General features: G+C 45.3%; 1 protein-coding gene across 1 annotated transcript in view; it reads right to left on the bottom strand.

The window, feature by feature from the left end:
* BMPR1B (bone morphogenetic protein receptor type 1B) overlaps positions 1-23865 on the bottom strand; it is a 404403-nt gene extending 380538 nt beyond the window's left edge. Inside the window, exon 1 of the mRNA XM_075285697.1 lies at positions 23736-23865. The gene's annotated coding sequence lies outside the window, so the exon portion shown is untranslated. The remainder of the gene's footprint in view (positions 1-23735) is intronic.
* Positions 23866-26178: the final 2313 nt, after the last annotated feature.

Here is a 26178-nt window from a genome sequence, read left to right as displayed (position 1 = left end):
AACATATGTAAAGAATCAACTGCTTTTTAGTGCAGTATTTATTGGTCAATTAGAGTTCTTTACATGTAGTTCATCAATGCAATTTGAATAGTTATTTTCTATCTACCATATTTTTTGGGCTATAAGACGAACCAGATCATAAGAGGTATTTAGGTTTTAGAGAAGGAAAATAGGGGAAAAACAAATTATGGGGGAAATCTGCTGCTGCACCACCTATCAGTGTGGCCCTGCTACATGAGACAGATAAAAAGTAGAAAAAAGTTTAAATTAAATTTTAAAAACCCCACAAAATGTAAACAGAAAATAAACAAACATGTGCGTATAAGGCACCACTATCCAAAAATAGCATTATTTAATCTTTATGGTAAATGCTGTAAAAAAATATTCCGCAATGCGGAAAGTAACATATTTTGGTCACCTTACGCGATTAAATATCAACAATAGGTAATCAAAAAGTCATACGTACCATACATTGGCACTACTAAAAAGTACAACTTGCCCCACAAATAAAGAGTCCTTACTAGAGATGAGCGAACAGTGTTCTATCGAACTCATGTTCGATCGGATATTAGGCTGTTCGGCATGTTCGAATCGAATCGAACACCGCGTGGTAAAGTGCGCCATTACTCGATTCCCCTCCCACCTTCCCTGGCGCCTTTTTTGCTCCAATAACAGCGCAGGGTAGGTGGGACAGGAACTACGACACCGGTGACGTTGAGAAAAGTAGGCAAAACCCATTGGCTGCCGAAAACATGTGACCTCTAATTTAAAAGAACAGCGACGCCCAGCTTCGCGTCATTCTGAGCTTGCAATTCACCGGGGACGGAGGTTTCCGTCCAGTTAGCTAGGGCTTAGATTCTGGGTAGGCAGGGACAGGCTAGGATAGGAAGGAGAAGACAACCACAACAGCTCTTGTAAGAGCTAAATTCCAGGGAGAAGCTTGTCAGTGTAACGTGGCACTGACGGGCTCAATCGCCGCAACCCAGCTTTCCGCGGATCCTGAATGGAATACACTGACAGTGTATTCCCGTATACCCGATATATACCCCCAATACCCGTTCCAACGGTGTGCTCCCCCACCTTCACCCCAGAAATACCCTGCAAGTCCCCTAGCAATAGAATTGGGGCTATATACACCCACTATTTTTGCTACTGCCATATAGTGCCATTGTCTCACTGGGAATTCAAAGAATATATTGGGCTTACATATAACTTCAATTCCAGGGAGAAGCTTGTCAGTGTAACGTGGCACTGACGGGCTCAATCGCCGCAACCCAGCTTTCCCAGGATCCTGAATGGAACACACTGACAGTGTATTCCCGTATACCCCATATATACACCCCAAATCCCCGTTCCAACGGTGTGCCCCCCACCTTCACCTCAGAAATACCCTGCAAGTCCCCTAGCAATAGAATTGAGGCTATATACACCCACTATTTTTGCTACTGGTATATAGTGCCATTGTCTGACTGGGAATTCAAAGAATATATTGGGGTTACGTGCACCCACAATTTTTGCTACTGGTATATAGTGCCATTGTCTCACTGGGAATTCAAAGAATATATTGGGGTTACGTGCACCCACAATTTTTGCTACTGGTATATAGTGCCATTGTCTCACTGGGAATTCAAAGAATATATGGGGGTTACGTGCACCCACAATTTTTGCTACTGCTATACAGTGCCATTGTCTCACTGGGAATTCAAAGAATATATTGGGGTTACGTGCACCCACAATTTTTGCTACTGGTAGATAGTGCCATTGTTTCACTGGGAATTCAAAGAATATATGGGGGTTATGTGCACCCACAATTTTTGCTACTGGTATATAGTGCCATTGTCTGACTGGGAATTCAAAGAATATATTGGGGTTACGTGCACCCACAATTTTTGCTACTGGTATATAGTGCCATTGTCTCACTGGGAATTCAAAGAATATATTGGGGTTATGTGCACCCACAATTTTTGCTACTGCTATATAGTGCCAGTTTCTGACTGGTAATTCAAAGAATATATTGGGGTTACGTGCACCCACAATTTTTGCTACTGCTATATAGTGCCAGTTTCTGACTGGGAATTCAAAGAATATATGGGGGTTACGTGCACCCACAATTTTTGCTACTGCTATATAGTGCCATTGTCTCACTGGGAATTCAAAGAATATATGGGGGTTACGTGCACCCACAATTTTTGCTACTGGTATATAGTGCCATTGTCTCACTGGGAATTCAAAGAATATATGGGGGTTACGTGCACCCACAATTTTTGCTACTGGTATACAGTGCCATTGTCTCACTGGGAATTCAAAGAATATATTGGGGTTACGTGCACCCACAATTTTTGCTACTGCTATAGAGTGCCATTGTCTCACTGGGAATTCAAAGAATATATTGGGGTTACGTGCACCCACAATTTTTGCTACTGGTAGATAGTGCCATTGTCTCACTGGGAATTCAAAGAATATATTGGGGTTACGTGCACCCACAATTTTTGCTACTGGTAGATAGTGCCATTGTCTCACTGGGAATTCAAAGAATATATTGGGGTTACGTGCACCCACAATTTTTGCTACTGGTAGATAGTGCCATTGTCTCACTGGGAATTCAAAGAATATATTGGGGTTACGTGCACCCACAATTTTTGCTACTTGTATATAGTGCCATTGTCTCACTGGGAATTCAAAGAATATATTGGGCTTACATATAACTTCAATTCCAGGGAGAAGCTTGTCAGTGTAACGTGGCACTGACGGGCTCAATCGCCGCAACCCAGCTTTCCCAGGATCCTGAATGGAACACACTGACAGTGTATTCCCGTATACCCCATATATACATCCCAAATCCCCGTTCCAACGGTGTGCCCCCCCACCTTCACCTCAGAAATACCCTGCAAGTCCCCTAGCAATAGAATTGGGGCTATATACACCCACTATTTTTGCTACTGGTATATAGTGCCATTGTCTGACTGGGAATTCAAAGAATATATTGGGGTTACGTGCACCCACAATTTTTGCTACTGGTATATAGTGCCAATGTCTGACTGGGAATTCAAAGAATATATTGGGGTTACGTGCACCCACAATTTTTGCTACTGCTATACAGTGCCATTGTCTCACTGGGAATTCAAAGAATATATTGGGGTTACGTGCACCCACAATTTTTGCTACTGGTATATAGTGCCATTGTCTGACTGGGAATTCAAAGAATATATGGGGGTTATGTGCACCCACAATTTTTGCTACTGCTATACAGTGCCATTGTCTCACTGGGAATTCAAAGAATATATTGGGGTTACGTGCACCCACAATTTTTGCTACTTGTATATAGTGCCATTGTCTCACTGGGAATTCAAAGAATATATTGGGCTTACATATAACTTCAATTCCAGGGCGAACCTTGTCAGTGTAACGTGGCACTGACGGGCTCAATCGCCGCAACCCAGCTTTCCCAGGATCCTGAATGGAACACACTGACAGTGTATTCCCGTATACCCCATATGTACACCCCAAATCCCCGTTCCAACGGTGTGCCCCCCCATCTTCACCTCAGAAATACCCTGCAAGTCCCCTAGCAATAGAATTGGGGCTATATACACCCACTATTTTTGCTACTGGTATATAGTGCCATTGTCTGACTGGGAATTCAAAGAATATATTGGGGTTACGTGCACCCACAATTTTTGCTACTGGTATATAGTGCCATTGTCTGACTGGGAATTCAAAGAATATATTGGGGTTACGTGCACCCACAATTTTTGCTACTGCTATACAGTGCCATTGTCTCACTGGGAATTCAAAGAATATATTGGGGTTACGTGCACCCACAATTTTTGCTACTGGTATACAGTGCCATTGTCTGACTGGGAATTCAAAGAATATATGGGGGTTATGTGCACCCACAATTTTTGCTACTGCTATACAGTGCCATTGTCTCACTGGGAATTCAAAGAATATATTGGGGTTATGTGCACCCACAATTTTTGCTACTGGTATATAGTGCCATTGTCTGACTGGGAATTTAAAGAATATATGGGGGTTACGTGCACCCACAATTTTTGCTACTGCTATACAGTGCCATTGTCTCACTGGGAATTCAAAGAATATATTGGGGTTACGTGCACCCACAATTTTTGCTACTGGTATATAGTGCCATTGTCTGACTGGGAATTCAAAGAATATATGGGGGTTACGTGCACCCACAATTTTTGCTACTGCTATACAGTGCCATTGTCTCACTGGGAATTCAAAGAATATATTGGGGTTATGTGCACCCACAATTTTTGCTACTGGTATATAGTGCCATTGTCTGACTGGGAATTCAAAGAATATATTGGGGTTACAAATACCCTCATTTCTTGCTACTGCCATATAGTGCCAGTTTCTGACTGGTAATTCAAAGAATATATTGGGGTTACGTGCACCCACAATTTTTGCTACTGGTATATAGTGCCATTGTCTGACTGGGAATTCAAAGAATATATTGGGGTTACAAATACCCTCATTTCTTGCTACTGGTATATAGTGCCATTGTCTGACTGGGAATTCAAAGAATATATGGGGGTTACGTGCACCCACAATTTTTGCTACTGCTATACAGTGCCATTGTCTCACTGGGAATTCAAAGAATATATTGGGGTTATGTGCACCCACAATTTTTTCTACTGGTATATAGTGCCATTGTCTGACTGGGAATTCAAAGAATATATTGGGGTTACAAATACCCTCATTTCTTGCTACTGCCATATAGTGCCAGTTTCTGACTGGTAATTCAAAGAATATATTGGGGTTATGTGCACCCACAATTTTTGCTACTGGTATATAGTGCCATTGTCTGACTGGGAATTCAAAGAATATATTGGGGTTACAAATACCCTCATTTCTTGCTACTGGTATATAGTGCCATTGTCTGACTGGGAATTCAAAGAATATATTGGGGTTACGTGCACCCACAATTTTTGCTACTGGTATATAGTGCCATTGTCTCACTGGGAATTCAAAGAATATATTGGGGTTATGTACACCCACAATTTTTGCTACTGCTATATAGTGCCAGTTTCTGACTGGTAATTCAAAGAATATATTGGGGTTACGTGCACCCACAATTTTTGCTACTGGTATATAGTGCCATTGTCTGACTGGGAATTCAAAGAATATATGGGGGTTACGTGCACCCACAATTTTTGCTACTGCTATACAGTGCCATTGTCTCACTGGGAATTCAAAGAATATATTGGGGTTATGTGCACCCACAATTTTTGCTACTGGTATATAGTGCCATTGTCTGACTGGGAATTCAAAGAATATATTGGGGTTACAAATACCCTCATTTCTTGCTACTGCCATATAGTGCCAGTTTCTGACTGGTAATTCAAAGAATATATTGGGGTTATGTGCACCCACAATTTTTGCTACTGGTATATAGTGCCATTGTCTGACTGGGAATTCAAAGAATATATTGGGGTTACAAATACCCTCATTTCTTGCTACTGGTATATAGTGCCATTGTCTGACTGGGAATTCAAAGAATATATTGGGGTTACGTGCACCCACAATTTTTGCTACTGGTATATAGTGCCATTGTCTCACTGGGAATTCAAAGAATATATTGGGGTTATGTACACCCACAATTTTTGCTACTGCTATATAGTGCCAGTTTCTGACTGGTAATTCAAAGAATATATTGGAGTTACGTGCACCCACAATTTTTGCTACTGGTATATAGTGCCATTGTCTGACTGGGAATTCAAAGAATATATGGGGGTTACGTGCACCCACAATTTTTGCTACTGCTATACAGTGCCATTGTCTCACTGGGAATTCAAAGAATATATTGGGGTTATGTGCACCCACAATTTTTGCTACTGCTATATAGTGCCAGTTTCTGACTGGTAATTCAAAGAATATATTGGGGTTACGTGCACCCACAATTTTTGCTACTGGTATATAGTGCCATTGTCTGACTGGGAATTCAAAGAATATATGGGGGTTACGTGCACCCACAATTTTTGCTACTGCTATACAGTGCCATTGTCTCACTGGGAATTCAAAGAATATATTGGGGTTGCGTGCACCCACAATTTTTGCTACTGCTATACAGTGCCATTGTCTCACTGGGAATTCAAAGAATATATTGGGGTTACGTGCACCCACAATTTTTGCTACTGGTAGATAGTGCCATTGTCTCACTGGGAATTCCACAAATAATTTGGGGATTCATTCACCCTACATCTCAGGCTCTTGCCATATTCACCCAGGTTGTCAGTGCTGCACCAGCTCGTTCCCAGACAGCTCGGCCCGAAAAACACGTTACCTATATAGAGGATTTGGACAATGAAGACAACATGTTCTAAATCTAATGTCTGCACCTTCTCCAGAATTAAAATAAAGGCAGCGTTTAACTTTCAAATAGCACTGCACAAAGGAAGAGCTTATCAGCTTGTCTCATGACATGCTACTGAAAAGTGTCATTTGTGTATCTTAATGTAAATATAGTTGTATAAGCTTTTTGGGTTTTAGGCACTGCCAAGTTATTTATTACCACCCGCTCCCTTATAATGATGATGACGCCAAAGTCACTGTGGGTGTTCAGAGCTCACAGCTTTGGTTGACATTTGTCTTGCTCTCTGTCGGTACCAGCTGTCTTTTTGGATACCGTAAAGTTATGTTGACTTTATTAACAGCTATAGAAGCTTTAGCCAGGTTGTGACGGTGTGTAACCCTAACAACACTAAGTGGGATGCACATTAATAGTCAGTCTATGTACGCTAAACGTATCACTGAAGTAATTTTTTTTCCCTCTCCCCTAATATAAGAAAGGAACAGACATTAGACCTAGACCGGGGTTCGAGGCTTGTAAAAATCCAGTATTATTTGTTCTTCATGATGTGAAATATGTGTTGAAAAGCAACCCAAGATGAAGTCAGCCATGTGTGCCAGTGTGTTACTTGGCATGCCTTTGCTGGCCCCAACTGTAAGGGTCACTCTCCATTTCCTCCATTTTCCACTCCCCTTCACACCATTTGTGGTGAAGCAATGGGATGCACTGAAGTGCACCCTCTAGCCTCGTGTGGGACAGGGACATCAGATGCCACTCCAACCCCCTCGTCTTCCTCCGCCAGCCAACGGTGCGAAGATGAGAGGAGTGTGCTCTGAATGTTTTCTGCCTAGCAGAGGCTAGTTCTCACTTACGAAAATGGCCCCACTTTGACCTGTATATCAGGCACAATGGTGTAGGTTTCAAAGAAACATGGCACCAACAAGTTGAAAAACGTGGGCCATGCGTGGACCGTGTTTGAGTCTGGCAAGCTCCAGATCTGCTACCAGGTTCCAGCCATTATCACAGGCGCAAAAATGCCAGGCCCCAGGTGTAGCAGGGAAAAAAAAATGCCATCTCAGCCAGGATGGCATCCCTGACCTCGGAGGCACTGTGCTGTCTGTCCCCCAAGCTGATCAGTTTCAGCACGGCCTGCTGACATCTCCCCATGCCAGTGTTACAGTGTTTTCCGCTAGTAGCTGGGGTGGAGGTTGCAGCATCGTAGGGTTTCAGTCTACTCCTGCCATGAATTTTGGCCTGGGAGAGGAGACAGGCCACCCCAGTTTGCACCCGGGGAACAGACTCCACCACATTCACCCTGCCTGTCATTAAAGATAAGCACTGCAGCATCCCTGACCACAGGCGCTTGTCCATGTGTCGGTGGTCAAGTGAACCTTGCAGCAAAGCGCAGAGCTCTGGGCCCGACTGATGTTATGGGACACATGCAGGCGCAAGGCAGGGACAGCACACCAAGAGAAGTAGTAACGGCTAGGCCCAGCATAGGGAGGTGCCCCAGCTGCCATCTGCTGACGGAAGGCCTGGGTCTCCAGAAGCATAAACAAACACCAACATCTCCAGGGCCAGCAGTTTATCGATGAGGCTGTTAAAGGCTTGGGCATGGGGGTGGGTTGTGTTGTACTTCTGCCTGCAATGAAAAGCTTGGGAAATGTGGAGTGGCTGGGAAGAGGCGCATGATGGTGCAGGCCAAAAGGGCGCATGAGGGTGAACTCCCCAATGTGTCAGAGATAGGTGTGTAGGTGTCCTTGCATCATATACTTGCACCATATTTGGCTTTGGAAGTTAATTTTGTGCCAAAAAGTAGTTAAGACAGCGATCCCTCAGCTACTCCCGTTACATTGTCTAGTGAAATTACCATCTTTGGAAGTGGACCACCACTTGTAAGATCCCAAAGGAAGCAGGCAAGAGATGTGCAGTGCAGAAAAAAAGATGAGAAAATAAGTGTAGGCTGTAGAGCACAGAGGGATCGGAGAGGACAGAGCTGGTGTCGGCCAGGTATTCCCACAACATGCGCCTATACTTGTCCCTCCTGGTGACACTAGGCCCCTGAGTGGCAGTAATTTGTCCAGGGGGGCCATTAACGTGTTCCAGACCTAGGAATAAGTCTTCCAACAGGGTAGAGTTTTGCATGCCTTTGCTTCTACCCACTGTTTTTGCTGCTTAGCTTCCCTCCACATCTACACTGCTTTCACCCCTAAACATCACCCCAGTTTATGCCTTTGTTTCTACCCTGTTTTTTTTGTTGAATTAGCTTCCCTCCACATCTACACTGCTTTAGCCCCTAAACATCACCCCAGTTTATGCCTTTGCTTCTACCCAGGTTTTTTGTTGATTTAGCTTCCCTCTACATCTACACTGCTTTAGCCTCTAGACATCACCCCTGTCCATGTGGGGTCGGTGGCCTCGTCATCCACCAACTCCTCTTCCAATTGCGCACTGGCCCCTTACTGCAAACCGCACATGACCACAGCTTGCCCTGATGGCAACTGTGTCTCATGATCCCCACTTAGGTCCAGACAAGTCGGTGGCGGGTCCAAAACCCCAAAATTGGAAGGAAATGGCGGATGCTGCAGTATTTCTAACACCTGTTCCTGGTGCTCGGGCCTGGTCTGTGTTGTACCCTGCACCCTGCTTAACGCAGCTGCCATATCCGAAGTTGTGCTGAGTGCATGCTAATGTTTCGTGTCCAGTGCAATGGATGGGATGGGATTTCACATAAGTCTGCCACCCATGGCCACTCATGGTTGAGCAACTGAGGGAGTTGACTTTGACGAACCCGAGGGTTTTGGAGTTGGAACTACATCAAAGGTCTGTGCTGCTCACACACTCTGCTCAACACATGATATGTTTAGTGCCAGCAGTGTGGAGACGTCGCACAACAGCCGTTGTTCCAGCAGGTACAGGCGTTGTAGGAGTGCATAGAGGCTAGCAGCGGCAACTATAGACTTTAAAAACTATCCGCACAAGCGCCACACTTTCACCAGTAGCTCAGAAACATTGGGGTACCTTTTTAAAATGATTAGCAGCAATGAGTTAAAAATGTGGCCCAGGCATGGAATATGTTGCAGGCTGCCAAGCTACAGAGCCGATCCCAGGTTACGGCCATTATCACACATGACAACATGCCTGGGCCCAGGTGCAGTGGCAAAAACCACATTGCCGTCTCATCGAGGATGGCATGACTCACTTTGTAGGCAGTGTGCTGTCTGGCCCCCAAGCTGATGAGCTTCAGCACGGCCCGCTGACATCTCCCCACACCAGTGTTGCAGCGTTTCCAGCTCGTAGCTGGGGTCAATTTAACAGCGGAGGAGGGTGGTGTTTCAGCCCTCCTCCCAGGAATGTTGTGTGGGGAGACAAGTCAGGCCACCACATTTTGCGACCCGGTCCACGCCTCAACTACATTCAACCACTGTGCCCAAATTGAAAGGTAGCGTCCCTGTCCGCATGCACTTGTCCATTCGTAACTGGTCACATGGAACTTTAGGGCTAAGCGCTGAATTTAGGGACCGCCTCATGTTTGGGGGAAAGTGCTGGTGTGGACGGCACAGTGCGGTGGCGCAGTAGACACTCTGCCCAAAAAGGGCAGAGTGTCCCCCAGCCGGGATTCCAACATCTCCTGGGCCAGATTTCTTGAGATGAGGCCGTTGAAGCCTTGGGCATGTGGGTGGGTTGTGCTGTACTTTAGCATAAAATGAAAGGCTTGGGAGATGGGGAGTTGCTGGGGAGAGGCGCATGATGGCGCGGGCAAAAGGAGAAATGGCAGGAAAAGGTGAGGATAAGGGTGAACTCCCCAAAGTGTCAGAGGCAGATGTGGAGGTGTCCTGGCTGCTGGTCTGGACTGCAGTGCCAGCCCTGTCAACAGTGGGAGAGGCAGTGGCCGCCAGGCCAAACGACGATTATCCTGCGCTTGCTCTCACCCACTGAGCCCAGGGCTTGCCTTCCAAATGATGGCACCCGCAAGAGGTGGTGAGATTCCTCTCCGCAGATCTCCAACCCATCTTGGACTTGCAAATTGCACTAAATTTGTCATGTAACTGACATGTATATGATGAGTCTATCCATTGTCTGTTCATTTTGGTGAAAGTCAGCCTGTCAGCTGACAGACAGCTGTGCTTGTCAGTGATGATGCCACCGGCTGCTTGTACCCCCAGTTTTTGCTGCTTAGCTTGCCTCCACATCCACACTGCTTTTGCCCCTACACATCACCCCTATCCATGCCTGTGCCTCTAGCCATAAGTCTGCCACCCATGGAAACTCATGGTGCAGAAAGTGAGGGAGCTGACTCTGAGGAACCCTTGGGTTTTGTAGCTGGTACTCCATCAAAGGTCTCTGCTGCTCACACACCCTGCTGAACATACGGTATCTAGGGTTAGAGCGTGTGGTGACCTCGCACAACAGTAGGTGCTTCAGGCAGATGTAGGCCTTGCTGGAGTGTATTGCGGCTAGCTCCAGGTACTGTAGACTTGGGAAAGTGGGTGTCCAAGTGCCGCACTTTCACCCTTAGCTCAGCTAATTTGGGGTATGTTTTTAAAAATCATTGCACCACTACATTGAACACGTGGGCCAGGCATGGAACGTGTTGGAGGCTGGCAAGCTCCAGAGCCCTCCAACAAGACAAAAAAGCCTGGCCCCAGGGGCAGCGGGGATAAACAAATTGCCATCTCATCCAGGATGGCATCCCTGACCTCAGAGGCAGTGTGCTGTCCGTCTCCCAAGCTGATGAGCTTCAGCCCAGCCTGCTGACGTCTCCCCACACCAGTGTTGCAGCGTTTTCAGCTCGTAGCTGGGGTCAATCTAACAGCGGAGGAGGAGGAGGGTGGTGTTTCAGCCCTCCTCCCAGGAATGTTTTGTGGGGAGACAAGTCAGGAAAATTCTTGAAACAGGGGAGAGTTTTGCATCTTTGCCCTTGCTGCCTATGGACATCCCTTTGCCTCTAGCCACCATTTTCCCTGCTTTGCTTGCCTCCACATCCACACTGCTTTTGCCCCTAGACATCACCCCAGTCCATGCCTTAGCTTGTACCCCCAGTTTTTCCTGCTTAGCTTGCCTCCACATCCACACTGCTTTTGCCCCTAGACATCACCCCAGTCCATGCCTTAGCTTGTACCCCCAGTTTTTCCTGCTTAGCTTGCCTCCACATCCACACTGCTTTTGCCCCTAGACATCACCCCAGTCCATGCCTTAGCTTGTACCCCCAGTTTTTCCTGCTTAGCTTGCCTCCACATCCACACTGCTTTTGCCCCTAGACATCATCCCTATCCATGCCTCTGCCCCTAGCCATAACTCTGCCACCCCTGGAAACTCATGGTGCAGAAACTTTGGGAGCTGACTTTGAGGAACCCTTGGGTTTTGTAGATGGAACTCCATCAAAGGTCTGTGCAGCTCACACACCCTGCTCAAGATATGGTATTGTAGGGTTTCAGCGTGTGTGAATGACGGACAACAGCCTGTGTTTGGACAGATGTAGGCCTTGCTAGAGTGTTTTTAGGCTAGCAGCGACTCCTGTGCACTTGCAAAAGTGGGCGCACAAGTGCCACATTTTCAACAGTAGCTTCGGTACATTTGGGTATGTTTTCAAAAAACTTTGCACCACTAGGTTAGACGTGGGCCAAACATGGAACGTGTTGGAGGCTGGCAAGCTCCAGAGCCGCTACCAGGTTCCAGCCATTATCACAGGCGTAAAAATGCCAGGCCCCAGGTGTAGCAGGGAAAAAAAAATGCCATCTCAGCCAGGATGGCATCCCTGACCTCGGAGGCACTGTGCTGTCTGTCCCCCAAGCTGATGAGCTTCAGCACCGCCTGCTGACGTCTCCCCACACCAGTGTTTTAGCGTTTGCCGCTAGTAGCTGTGGTGGAGGTTGCAGCGTCGTAGGGTTTCAGTCTACTCCTGCCATGAATTTTGGCCTGGGAGAGGAGATAGGGTACCTCAGTTTGCACCCCGGGACCAGACTCCACCACATTCACCCTGCCTGTCCTTAAAGATAAGCAGCATCCCTGACCACAGGCGCTTGTCCAAGTGTCGGTGGTCAAGTGGACCTTGCAGCAAAGCGCGGAACTAAGGGCCCACCTGATGTTGAGTGACACGTGCTGGTGCAAGGCGGGGACGCCACACCAGGAGAAGTTGAGACGGCTAGGGACGGCATAGTGAGGTGCCACAGTTGCCATCAGGTCCGGGAAGGCGGGAGTTTCAACAAGCCGGAACGCCAACCTCTCCTGGGCCAGCAGTTTAGCGATGTTGGCGTTCTAGGCTTGCGTGGGTGGATGGTTAGCAGTGTATTTCTGCCTGCGCTCCAATGTCTGAGAGATGGTGGGTTGTTGTAAAGAAGCGCCTGATGGTGCCTTTGATGGTGCAGGAGAAGGAGATAAGACAGAAACAGGGGAGGATGAGGGAGAAGTCAACAAAGTGGCGGAGGCAGATGAAGTGATGTCCTGGCTCGTCCTCTGGAGTGCATCGCCAGCACTGTGAGCAGAGGCAGTGGCATGAACGGCGGGCGACGTTTGTCCTGCCGTTGCTGCCTGCCACTGATTCCATTGCTTGGATTCCAAATGACGGTGCATTGAAGTGGTGGACAGGTTGCTCTTCTCAGGGCCCCTACTCGATTTCGAGAGGCAAATTGTGTAGACGACACTATATCTGTCCTCGGCGCATTCCTTGAAAAAACTCTACACCTTCGAGAAACGTGCCCTCGATGGGGGAGTTTTTCTGGGCTGGGTACAAAAGGGAACATCTTCGGACATTCCGGGTCTGGCCTGGCTTCGGCGAAGCTGTTGACCTCTGCCTCTAGCTACCCTTTTTGGTGCTGCACCTGCCTCAACATCCACACTACTTTCCCAGCTTGACATCCGCCTTGTCCAGGTTGGGTCGGTGTCCTCGTCGTCCACCACCTCCTCTTCCAACTCCTGTCTCGCCTCCTCCTCCTGCACAATGCGCATGTCAACTGGCTGCCCTGACAGCAACTGCATCTCATCGTCGTCAATGAGGGTGGGTTGCTGGTCATCCGCCACCAAATCGACCGGAGATGGAGGAGACTCTAGTGTTTGAGCATCTGGACACAGATACTCGTCTGTTAGGTCCGTGGAATCGCGAAATGGAGGGGCAGGTTGCGGTACAGTCAAAGGAAGGGAGAACAGCTCTGGGGAGCAGGGACAGTTGGGGTTATTGTTCTGGGAAGATTGGGAATTTTGGGTGGAAGGAGGACAAGACTGTTGGGTAAGAGGAGGTAGAGGCTGCCTGGCTGGTGGACAATGTGCTTTAAGCGTTATCCGACAGCCATTGCAAGACCTGTTCCTGGTTCTCGGGCCTACTAATCTTTGTACCATTCAGCCTAGTTAATGTGGAACTTTTGTGCAAAGCGCAGAACTTAGGGCCCGCCTGATGTTAAGGGACACACGCTGGTACAAGGCTCAACTCACCCTAAGTGCCAAAAACACTGCTGGTGCAAGGCTCTACTCATGCCAAGGGCCTCAATCTCTGCTGGTAGCTCAGCTTAAGGTCCTGTAACTTTGTTTGGAAGGGCTCATGTTAAGGGCTAGAAAAGTGAATTTTGGAAGGTCTTACCACATCACACACACACACACACACACACACACACACACACACACACTCACTCAAAATGACAGTTAAGGGTGAGGGCTTTTGGAATTCCCATTGCCTATTCCATTTGTGGTTGTCATGGGGAATGTGATTTAAAGGGGTGGTTGTTACTGTTTGTTGAGCTTAAATTGGGGTTTGTGTCCATCCATTTGGGGAGTAAAGAAGGTTTCCAGGTATTTTCCCACTTTGATAGAGGTTTTTTTGAATGTGGAAAGTGTGTAGTTGTTAGGCAGTGATGTTGGGGTAATAGAGGGTCTTTGGTGTGTTAGATGCCCCCAGACATGCTTCCCCTGCTGTCCCAGTGTCATTCCAGAGGTGTTGGCATCATTTCCTGGAGTGTCATAGTGGACTTGGTGACCCTCCAGACACGGATTTGGGTTTCCCCCTTAACGAGTATCTGTTCCCCATAGACTATAATGGGGTTCGAAACCCGTTCGAACACACGAACATTGAGCGGCTGTTCGAATCGAATTTCGAACCTCGAACATTTTAGTGTTCGCTCATCTCTAGTCCTTACATATTTCCATTAACAAAACAGTAAAAAGCTACAGCAATCAGAATACGGTGATCCAATTTTCAAAACATTTGTGGTAAAAAGTGGTAAAATATAATAAAACCAATATAAATTTTCCATGTTGTTTTTAACATAGAGTGAACACCGTAAAAACAAAATGCAAAAAATTACGATAAAATTGTGGGGGTTTTCATAGAAACCCCTAAAAACGATAATGAAGGCTAATCAAAACATTATATGTACCCGAAAAGGGTGAAAAATGAAAGTACAACTCGTCACACAAAGAATGAGCCCTCACATTGACGTGTGTATTTTAGAAGGCGATGAAGGAAAATATGAAAAAAGTTGCTAAGTATTAACGTACAAACTACTCTGTAAAGGGTTAAATAGCTTTAAATATGGCCTTATTTTAAAATATGTCTAAAAGAAAAGTTAAAGGGGTTCTCCCATCTCAGTTTTTCAGCCAGGCTGCATGCACTGTCTACTTCTCACTTCCTGTATTTCTCTCCCTCCTTCTGAACGGGACACACAACACTTAAGCAGATCAGGTAAATATGCACATTCTTGTACAGAACGGATTCCATGTTATCTGTGTGTTTACTTTAGAGAGATAACAGACTCGGCTTTATCAGCAAAGTGCAATTAGCTGAACGGGTTGTCCTGCTGGCACTGAGTAAATGACATCACTTGTCCTATCTCCCAGGCAGGGCCGCCGATAGGCCAGTACTACTGGTACTGGCGTCAGGGGCCCGGCCAAATTGAAAAATGGGGGGGGCCCGGTTTTGGCCCGCCACCGTGTGCCGGCCCCCTGGCGCCCGTAGCAGTCATTGTGTATGTCCTATTTCAACTCAGATCTGCCTCCAGAGGACGCAGATCTGAGTTGAAGACATACGCGGCTGAAGCAAGGCGCTGACACAGGTCAGCTCCTCGCTTCGCTGCTGCGTGCCTCTCTCGCTGACACATATGCGGCTGAAGCGAGGAGCTGACCTGTGTCAGCTCCTCGCTTCGCCGCCGCCGCTGCTACTGGCTTGTAGACGCGATGTGATCACATTGCGTCTAAAAGCCAGTAGCCGGCGGCGAAGCGAGGAGCTGACACAGGTCAGCTCCTTGCTTCGCCGCTGTGCGCCTCTCTCGCTGTCACATATGCGGCTGAAGCGAGGAGCTGACCTGTGTCAGCTCCTCGTTTCGCCGCCTCCGCTACTGGCTTGTAGACGCGATGTGATGACGTCACATCGCGTCTATAACTGTGCACCAGTGAGAGAGAGGCGCGCAGAGAGCTGCGAGGGAACGAAGGAGAAGGTAAGTCAGTCAGTGTAATGTGGAACGTGAAACTGGGGGCAGAGAGAGGACGGCATGACACTGGGGGCAGAGATGGAGAGGACGGCATGACAATGGGGGCAGAGATGGAGGGACATGAATATGGGGGCAGAGATGGAGGGGACATGAATATGGGGGCAGAGATGGAGAGGACGGCATGACAATGGGGGCAGAGATGGAGGGACATGAATATGGGGGCAGAGATGGAGGGGACATGAATATGGGGGCAGAGATGGAGGGGACATGAATATGGGGGCAGAGATGGAGGGGACATGAATATGGGGGCAGAGATGGAGGGGACATGAATATGGGGCAGAGATGGAGGGGACATGAAAATGGGGGCAGAGATGGAGGGGACATGAATATGGGGCAGAGATGGAGGGGACATGAATATGGGGGCAGAGATGGAGGGGACATGAATATGGGGGCAGAGATGGAGGGGACATGAATATGGGGGCAGAGATGGAGGAGACATGAATATGGGGGCAGAGATGGAGGAGACATGAATATGGGGGCAGAGATGGAGGGGACATGAATATGGGGGCAGAGATGGGGGGGACATGAATATGGGGGCAGAGATGGAGGGGACATGAATATGGGGCAGAGATGGAGGGGACATGAATATGGGGGCAGAGATGGAGGGGACATGAATATGGGGGCAGAGATGGAGGGGACATGAATATGGGGGCAGAGATGGAGGGGACATGAATATGGGGGCAGAGATGGAGGGACATGAATCTGGGGGGCAGAGATGGAGGGCATGAATCTGGGGGTAGAGATGGGGGGGACATGAAACTGGGGGCAGAGATGGAGGGGGGATATGAATCTGGGGGTAGAGATAGAGGGGGGACATATAATGTACGGGTGACTGTAGGAGGATTATACTGTGTGCGGGCACATGAAAAATTAATGAGAATGGGTGGAGTCAACATAACAGTGGGTGGGGCTAAAGCTAAGGTATGTGTGCTTTGTATTAATAATGATGTAGGCTATGTTACTAGCATAGCAGCCTGTTTGGGGGTGGGACTTTCACTTTAAAGGAGTGTTCATATTGCGTTTTTGGCCTCCCTTGCCGGGATTCGTTGGTAAGACACTTAGGCTGTATGGGGCCCCAAAATTCCTGATGGCGGCCCTGCTCCCAGGTCCGTGGTTATAGCAATGCTGTGTAAACAATGGGAGGAATAAATTCCCATACCAGGGAAACAAAGCAGAATTTCTAAAGCAATATATTTAGGAAAAGTTTTAAATTTACATAAGCTACCAGTATAGATAAGATTCTTGAGATGGGACAACCCCTTTAACCATATTGCCCATAGCAGCCAATCACGGGGCATCTTCTTTTTTTTTTACCATAAGAGTTTAAGAAATGAAAGCTTCACTATGATTGTTTGGGCAATGCAGACTTCTTTTTCTAATCAGGGACATTGTGTTTATGTAATGTGACAATAGAGAGTGTTATTAATGCTAGGCTGCCACAATTTGTGATAATGGCCAGCCCATTCCAATATCCAGCACAAATAAACGGACCAAGCAATTGCATACTATAGTGCAGATCTTATTCTATTATATAATTGTTTCACAGCTTTGTAACATGTCTAGACTACAATTATCAGTTATACGATTTACACAAGCTATTGTGGACAGCCAAACCACATCTCCAAGGAGATGCGTTACCATTCACACATATACAAAAATATTTACAGGAAAGATTTGTGAAGTATTTGCTGAATTTAAACACTCATAGAAGCTTAATGTGCCAGAGAAGTCAATACCTTGTTTTCACAAAAAAATCCTCATGGTTGCACGGTAGACCGGCTGAAATATGAAGAGACAAGTTCAAACACTCACACGGTAAAGAGGTTTGTCTCATAGTAACATTTATAGAATGAAGCGAGTATGTTGATAAGATGATATAGCATGCAGGAATTGTGACCAGCTATCCAATCACCATGTAGGGGCTCATTAGGATGGATATAATATTCCAGATTGGGAGTCAAGGAGACTTAGTCAAGGCTCTCCACTTTGGCTCATAGAGAGAGAGGGCTCCATGCTGAGGTCTCTACTCTATGATTTAGAAGACCGTGAAAATAAAATGATAGATTACATGCATATACATATAGTATGAAAAAATCCTCTTCATACCTGGGCACCTATCATGTCTTTTAACCACTTAGATTCTATGATCAAATTGTGACGGTGGCATCTAAGTAGTTGCTGTGCCAGGGCGCAGCCATATTGGAAGGATCGTAGCCCCACAGAACATAATAGGAGAGAATTGATCAAGTTCTATGGCAGCCTGAAACCTATCAAGATCAGCTAGACTTGTTGTTGTATAGTTTTCATTACGTCCTGCCACAGTGTAATGTAAGTGCAGTATATATGCTGTACCATATACTGCAGTACTGCAGTATCTTGTATAAGTGATCAATAAATCTTAAAAAAAGAAGTTAAATTATTTAAAAACTGTATTTACTAAATGTGTGAAACAGTGTCATAATTTATTTTTTCTTTAATATAGATTGAGAGTCCCATACAGGGATCACAATGTACTTTTTTTTTTTTTTTTTTTTCCATTTAAGTATGTCTTTTGTAGAATGGGAGGAAATCCACGAACACACGGGAAGAACATACAAACTCCTTGCAGGTGTCGTTCCTGGTGGGATTCAAACCCAGTACTCCAATGCTGCAAGGCTGCTTTGCTAACCACTGAGCCACTGTGTTCCCCCTGAAACAGCATCATAAGTTTTGCACAAAATTCACCTCATGAAAATTGTGATTCCAAAGCTGTTAGATATTTAGTTTTTCTTTACACTGTCCATGTACCATAGTGCAGTAGCCACTTTTTTATTCCATTATGCTCTGTAAGAGTACGGTAGATGCCAGCACTTTAAATAGCCATGATCAGAGTCACCTGATTGCAGTTGTATTACAGTATATTGTACTGGTGATCAGAGACCCAAATATTCCAGTGAACACTACTTACCCCAGATGGTGAGAGTCATAGCAGCTAAAAGAATCAAAATGGTCATTTTTCACTGATCCACCTCCCCCCCCCCAAAAAAAAAAAAATTGAACAAAAGAGATCAAAAATCAGGCAATCAACCAAAATGTTATAAATAAAAAGTATAACTTAATCTGCAAAAAAAGACACCTTACAATGCTCCATACATGGAATGATAAAACAAAACAAAAAAAAAGTTAACGGTATCAGAATACGGCAACTCAAAAGAAATGTTTTAAATTTTTAACATTTTGGATTTTTGTTAAAGCGTACCTCCAAACATAAAATAACTTTTAACAAATGAATAGTGCATGTGAATATAAGAAATCTTGTAATATACAGATATGGCAGTTAATCTAAACTTCTGCAATTGGTTAAGCTGCTGTAGCGTGATATAGAAGACTACCAAAACCAATGCAAACCCATAGAAAAATGACTCCATACACAGAATTCCATGGACAAGGAAGGTGGAGGAGGAGACTGTTAATTAATTTTTGTTTCATTCTGTACACTGGTAGCCTGTTATCTTGAAACATTTTAGTTCTAAGGGCTCGTTCACATCTGCGCCCAGGACTCCGTTCTGCAGGTTTCTGTTTCCTGCACAAAACAGGGCAGGAGACGGAAACTTGCAGGCATCTTTCAATCCCATTAATTTGAATGGGTTTGAAAATTGTCTGTCTGTGAGCGCCGGTGAGCGTTTTATGCTCTCCGCGGCGAAACTTTTTTTTTTAAACCGGACACAGAGTCGGACATGCAGTACTCTATGTCCGGTTTTAAAAAAACGGTTTCGCCGCGGAGAGCATAAAACGCTCACCGGTGCTCACGGCCAGACTCGGCATGACAGGTTTCCATCTTCTGCATGCAGAAGACGGAAACCTGATAATGGAGTCCAGACGCTGGTGTGAACCCAGTGTAAAAGAGCTACCAGACTCACAGAATAACAGAGTGTGCCAGCTAGTTGTTTATATATCTTTTTCAACAGCCTCTTCTTCCATCTTCCTTCTCCATGATGTAATATGTGAAAAACTAAATCAGCTTGAAAGATGGAGAAGAAAACAGATTTCTTAAATAAGATAAATGACAAAGTTCTATAGTCACCTGTACTATTTGTTTCTAATTTTTTTTTTATAATTGGAGGTACGCTTTAAGGTGTTCAAGCATAAGTAAACTATACGGCAAAAACAAATTTCTCCGGCAACTCTCCGATGATACACTCATGCACTGAGGAAGGAACGATGGTTCCGCAACGCGTCTGCGTTTTTTAGGGGGTTTATATTTCTTTTCTTTATTTTGTGATCGACATCAAATTTTTTGTCATTTTGATGTTTTCTGATTAAAAGTTACATTTTATCATCGGAGAGTTGCCGGAGAAATTTGTTTTTGCTGTGGAGATATTACACTCAAGGAATAGAGTGTGTTGCCGTGCACCCCGAAGAATTTAACCATTGAAAAGCCGATGTCTGAAATCAACCTGTGGGTGAGCTGAACCTTTTTGTACCTTTTTTTGCTATAAGTAAACTATATCATAGTAATCATACCGACCTGAAGAACATAGCTAACATGTTATTTTGACATTGAGTACTAAAAAGAAAATGGTGCAAAAATAATGGAATGTATTTAATATGGAGTATTAAATGGTACCATTATAAGTACAATTTGTTCTACAAAAAATACAACCTCATACAGAAAAAGTTATGGTTTTTTTTAAAGTGGGGCATAAAAATCAAAAGTGAAAAAAAGGGCCTGTGGCAAGAAGGGGTTAAAAAGGGGGCATGTAATAAATTCATTGTAAAACCTTATTGCAGATAAAACACAGCTAGCGACATATTCTCCTGTACTGTAATTGGTATGGGAAAGTGTTTAGATGGGAGGCGGTGACTCCTAGCATCATAGATAACTATTTTACTAGGAGTCCTGTTCCCAGCATACTACTCAGGCCGGTAAATCACACACGGACTGAATTTCATCCCTGAAACTTAGTTGTGTGAATGAAAAGGGAGGGGGGGGGGAGCGAACTGTACACCACCTATTAGAGGTGGGGCCATGATGGCACAACTAAGGCCGAGTCTACTTCCTACAAATCCATACCCATTTAAACTAAGCAACACCCCCTTTCCCAAAAGTGGTAAAAGTATCTAGAAACGATCCACAACACTTGCTAAATTTTGATGCAAATTATGCCAGAATTCTGCCGTACTTCGCTTGCTTAGTCTCCCCAATATGTTTGAAAGACCATCAACAATTTTATCCCAGAAAATTGTAAATTTTCATTTGCATCTCAAAAGAAACTGCTTTATTAAAAATAACTGGCTTTAGTAAACACATTCAATTGTACATTACAAAAAGCTTCCAAAATCTGCTTGAAATTCCAGAATTCAAAAATTTTCTGCCTGTTTGACTTCTGTGTGAACACACCACTAGAAAACGCATCTAAGGGTAAGTTCACACTGAGTTTTTGGGTCAGGATTTTGAGGCCATATCTGCCTCAAAATCCTGACCAAAAAGACGTCTCCCATTGAAATCAATGGGAGCCGGTCAGTTCTTTTATTGTGGGGATCTGGTTTGTTCCAGCTCCCGGAAAAAGAAGCGAGTTGCTCATTCTTCAGGCGGAGTCGCCTCGTGAGTCCGCCTGAAGACACTCCCTCCTACCGACTAGGCCCATTCATTGGGCTTAATCCAGAGCAGAGCGCGCGACTGGATGCCTGTGCAGTGCACCGGCTTACAGTCGCAGCTACCCGGTTTTTGGTCTGACGCCTTAGGTTCCAGAACAAAAAAACCCATGTGAACTTACCCTCAATTAGCTTCCAAATCTGTTTCAGGAATTTTTCTGCCTGGCCAGATTTCTCTATGTCACTGTACCATTATAGTCACACTATTTAAAGGGATTCTACCATTAAAAAACTTCGCCGAACAGAGCATACTGCGCAGGCGTCCGACGTCAAGCCGAAGAAGGAAGGGGCGGTTGCAGAAGAAGACAGAGGCGGCGCTGGAGACGGTTTTCGAGCAGCAATGGGGACGCCCCCATCGCATCTCCTGCGCTGGGGGACGCCCCCATCGCTGCGAGAGAACTAATTAGCATACCGGTACAAACCGGTATTTTGAACGAACGGCGCGGCGGAGATCACTTCCAAAGGTAGGAGACGAATAGCCTTTCTAAAGGCTATTCCGACATGTTACCTAGAAAAAAAAAGTTTTTTTAATGGTAGAATCCCTTTAAGTGCACGATTATATGCGATTTGGTTATTGGTGCTTTCACACAGTTATCTGACGTTCACACAGTTATTCATCCATCCCTTTTATCCAGTCATGTGAATCCATAATTTGTTTAGAAACTCTTTAAGGCTAAGGCCCCACGGGATGACCTGCAGAAAAAAAGTGCTGCGGGAAAAACCATGGCAGAAATGCATATGTGCCTGTATTGTAAAACACTGTGATTTTTCCTGTGGCATTTCCACTGTGGGCAAATCGCGGAGTTTCCATCCTGTGGGGCCCTGGCCTAAATTGAAGACCCCGGGTAGAGAATAACAGCAAAAAACACTGTAGAAAAAAAATCAAGTAGAAAGGCATCACGTTTCCACAGGTATAATTGACATGCAGCAGTCCCATTCCCCTTGCAGGTACTGTAAAATGCTGCGTTTTCACAATGTGGGGCTTCAGCCTAAGGATATGTTCACATCAGTCGGTGTGAAATCCACATCCAATGTATGTGAAAGGGGTTTCTACACCCCGAGATTTTGTATCAGAAATTTTCAACGCAGCTTTATGGTGCTGTAAATCCACCAAGGAAATAAGTAGCTTGCTATTTATTTCCTGCTCAGTATGCACAGAAAAGCAGAGGATCTGCCAGATTGAATAACAATGATAAGACTAATCGTTGTATGGATCTGCAGCAGCACAAGTGGCAAATATGTGGCACACACATCTGTGGAAAATACAAGGTGGATTTTAATTTATTGTGTGACCATAGCCTAAAGGGACTGTTTCAGCACAGACATCCCCTTTAATCTGAGAAACCCTGGCAAACATACATTTTATGTGGTACTTTGATGCCGACTATTCATTTCCCAATTGCCAGATAAATTTCCATATATGTAATATACGCATAACTCTGGACAGCCACAGAAAGTAGTGCTGCTTATTATGTGCTGTGTACTGTGTCTGATCCATAGAGGGAGATTTCCTCTTTATGATGTCCATATGTCCTACCCATAAGGGCAAAGATTATCCTGATGGGAAAGATAGTCAATTCTTGTTATGGCTTCAGAAATATAATATGGATCAACTTGATTGATTATTAAATGATTTAAACAACATCATTACCATATTTCTGAGACTTTTATAGACACGTGTGGATTGATGATAGATAGATAGATAGATAGATAGATAGATAGATAGATAGATAGATAGATAGATGATACATAGATAGATAGATAGATATGTTATATGAGATGAACCATATAAAGTGTTTATATACACTATATATCATCTGTATGGATAACTTCTAGATGAACATATAGCTTTCCTTCTGCCTTGTCTCTAGTTACATGGGTATACCTGTATTTCACATCAGGTGTACCCTTCCGCCAACCGTATCCGTGCCCCTGATAATGGGTAGGGACACATTTCTGGAACAGGATGGCACATCCTGTTGGTGCACTGAAGTGAGGCAGCAGCACATCCATGTGCCCAGGTGATGTGTGCACCTCACTCCTATTCACTGGTCATATACAAGTGTACCAATCGCGGAACCCGGGAACAAACACCTGGTATACACTCTGAAAGTGCTGCTTATCAAGGACATGCCCGTACACACCAACCTGAAAGGTGACCTGAATGTTGGCAAAGACCCGGCAAGCCCCTCGGTGAGCAGCAGGCAGCTGTGTACGATCTCCGTGTAACTGTATGGGACGTGTAGCAGCAAGTTGTACAGTGTGATACAACGCAGTATACGATATGGCGTCCCCAGTGTGCCAGCACCTACCTCACCACGAGCTTGTGTCCTCTGCCAGTCAGGGTGGTAGAGAAGAGGGGTGAGAGCAAGGCACTTGTGCTCCAGGTAGTAATGCCGGCGCTGTGCGGAGCTGCTTTCGCCTTCTCCTCACTGCTCGCCTTAGCTGTCCCTCTGCAGCTCCCACTAGTGATAGAGATGGCACATACACACGTATACATATACACACACATACATATATATACATATATACACACACATATATATATATATATATATATATATATATATATATATACAGTATATACATACACGTATATTCATATATACACACATACATACACACACAAATATACACACATACATATACACGCACACATATATACACACATACATATACACACACATACTGTATATACACATGCACACGTATACATATACACGCACATACATATATATACACACATAAATATATATACACACATATACACATAGGCACACATATATATATATATATATATATACAGTATATACACACACACAAACATCTATACACATATATATACACACACATACATATACACATACATATATACACATATACATACATATGCACACGCATACATATGCACACATACATACATACATACACACACATACATCTACACACATATGCAGCTCTACTCCTCACACACCTCAGTCACTGTTCTGTCTCTGCAGAGGGTTCACCAGTCAGTTACAGTATGACATTATAATATATATATATATATATATATATATATATATATATATATATATATATCCTACTAATTCCTATTCCTACTAATATTATAAATGGTTTGTGTGCTTGGATGTTTGTTCCTCAATCACGCAAAAATGGCAGCAGGGATTCGGCTGAAATTTGGAACATGCATAAATTGGAACCTGGAAAGATACATGACCTAAATATTAAGCTGCTAAATGCTCACACAACGCCACCGCAAGCCCCGAATTCGCCGTTCCACAATGCTAATGGAGCCGAGATGACGTCATCCGCTCTGCTTCAGCCGCTTTCTGATAGGCCGGCATTGTGTGCGGCATTGTGTGGGTGGTGCTGAGGACGCTGTACACACTGTATCACTTGGCTTCGGCTGCAAGCTCCGCAGCGACCGGCCATGCTGTAGGTGCGCAAGAAGTCCCTCATCTGTGCCAACAGTGCTCACACGCTGGGGTACTCAACGGTTCAACCACTGCTGTGGAGGGGTTGCTTGCCCCGCTATCGCCAAATACAAATCTGCCTGTCAGATGCAGCCTATCGAGTCTGCCAGACAGTCCGACATGTTGCGCCCATGCAGCCTCTGTCTACGGTCGCACACACTCTCTCCTGCTAAACATGTCGTGCGTGCGCCAGATGTTCTTGTTCTGCTACCTATGCAGCAGGAGGGGGGGGGGCTAGAGGCTCTCGGGATGGGGGTGCGCACAGCAGGGCAGTTTGGGGAGGAGGGCATGGGTTGCATGAGTGGGAGGCAGCGGGTAAAATGAGGGGGGGGGGGCAAAATGGCGACCACTTGGGGTGGAGAACAGGGGGTCCCGGGTCGGGGTGGGTAAATGGGGGGCATGCGGGAGGGGGCAATGGGTGAGGAGGGGGTCCAGGGACCCGCGGTACTACGAGGGACCCTGGGACGGTGGTCATACACACACACGTGCAAGGGTGCTTGGGGGTTGCCGGACCACACCTTCATATACTGCACAGCACGGTGGTGGGGGGAAGGTGAGCAGTTGACGGAAGGGAGCAGGTTGGTGGGAGTATATGTATAGTGTTATATGTATAGTGTTATGATACGGCATTATTTACCTGCCATATTTGTAAAAAATATAACATTTCTAAGTGTTTGATCCTTTCCTCTATTTATTATTTTTAAAGAGGACCTTTCACTTCCTGGGGCACATGCGGTGTAATAGTTTTCTAGCGGTGTATTACACTGCATGTGCCTCAAATGGTGAAAGATCTTCTTTAAGGTTGAGTTCACATCTGCATTGAAAGCTCTGTTAGAGTCTGTCTCTTCATTTTCTGGCCCTCTAACTCACTGCACATCCCCCCCCCCAGATGTCTCAACTGCAGAATCCGTGTCAAGATCAAGCAAGATACTTATTTTTTGAAGCATTTTCCAATCAATGTCTCACATGAAAAGCAACAGGAGGCAGAATCAGGGCGGAGGCAGGTTTAGCAATGGATTTTGAGTATAATAATATTTCATGGTTGTGCAACTGTGGGGCATAATAGAGCTTGAAGGGTCCACTGTGGCCCCTGTAACCTCTATTATGCCCCGCAGTCTATTGTACCACTGTGGGGCATAATATAGGCTGCAGGGGCCTCTGTGGGATATATATATATATATATATATATATATATATATATATATTTGGGGTGGGTGTATGGAAAAGTGAGGAGTCAAAGATGACTGTTTTTTACAAACTTTACAGAGACAAGTCACAG

This window comes from Leptodactylus fuscus, chromosome 1 (genome assembly GCF_031893055.1).
Source record: "Leptodactylus fuscus isolate aLepFus1 chromosome 1, aLepFus1.hap2, whole genome shotgun sequence".
NCBI lineage: Eukaryota > Metazoa > Chordata > Amphibia > Anura > Leptodactylidae > Leptodactylus > Leptodactylus fuscus.
The sequence above is the reverse complement of the archived record's forward strand: the minus strand, read 5'-3'. Positions and strand labels throughout refer to the sequence as shown.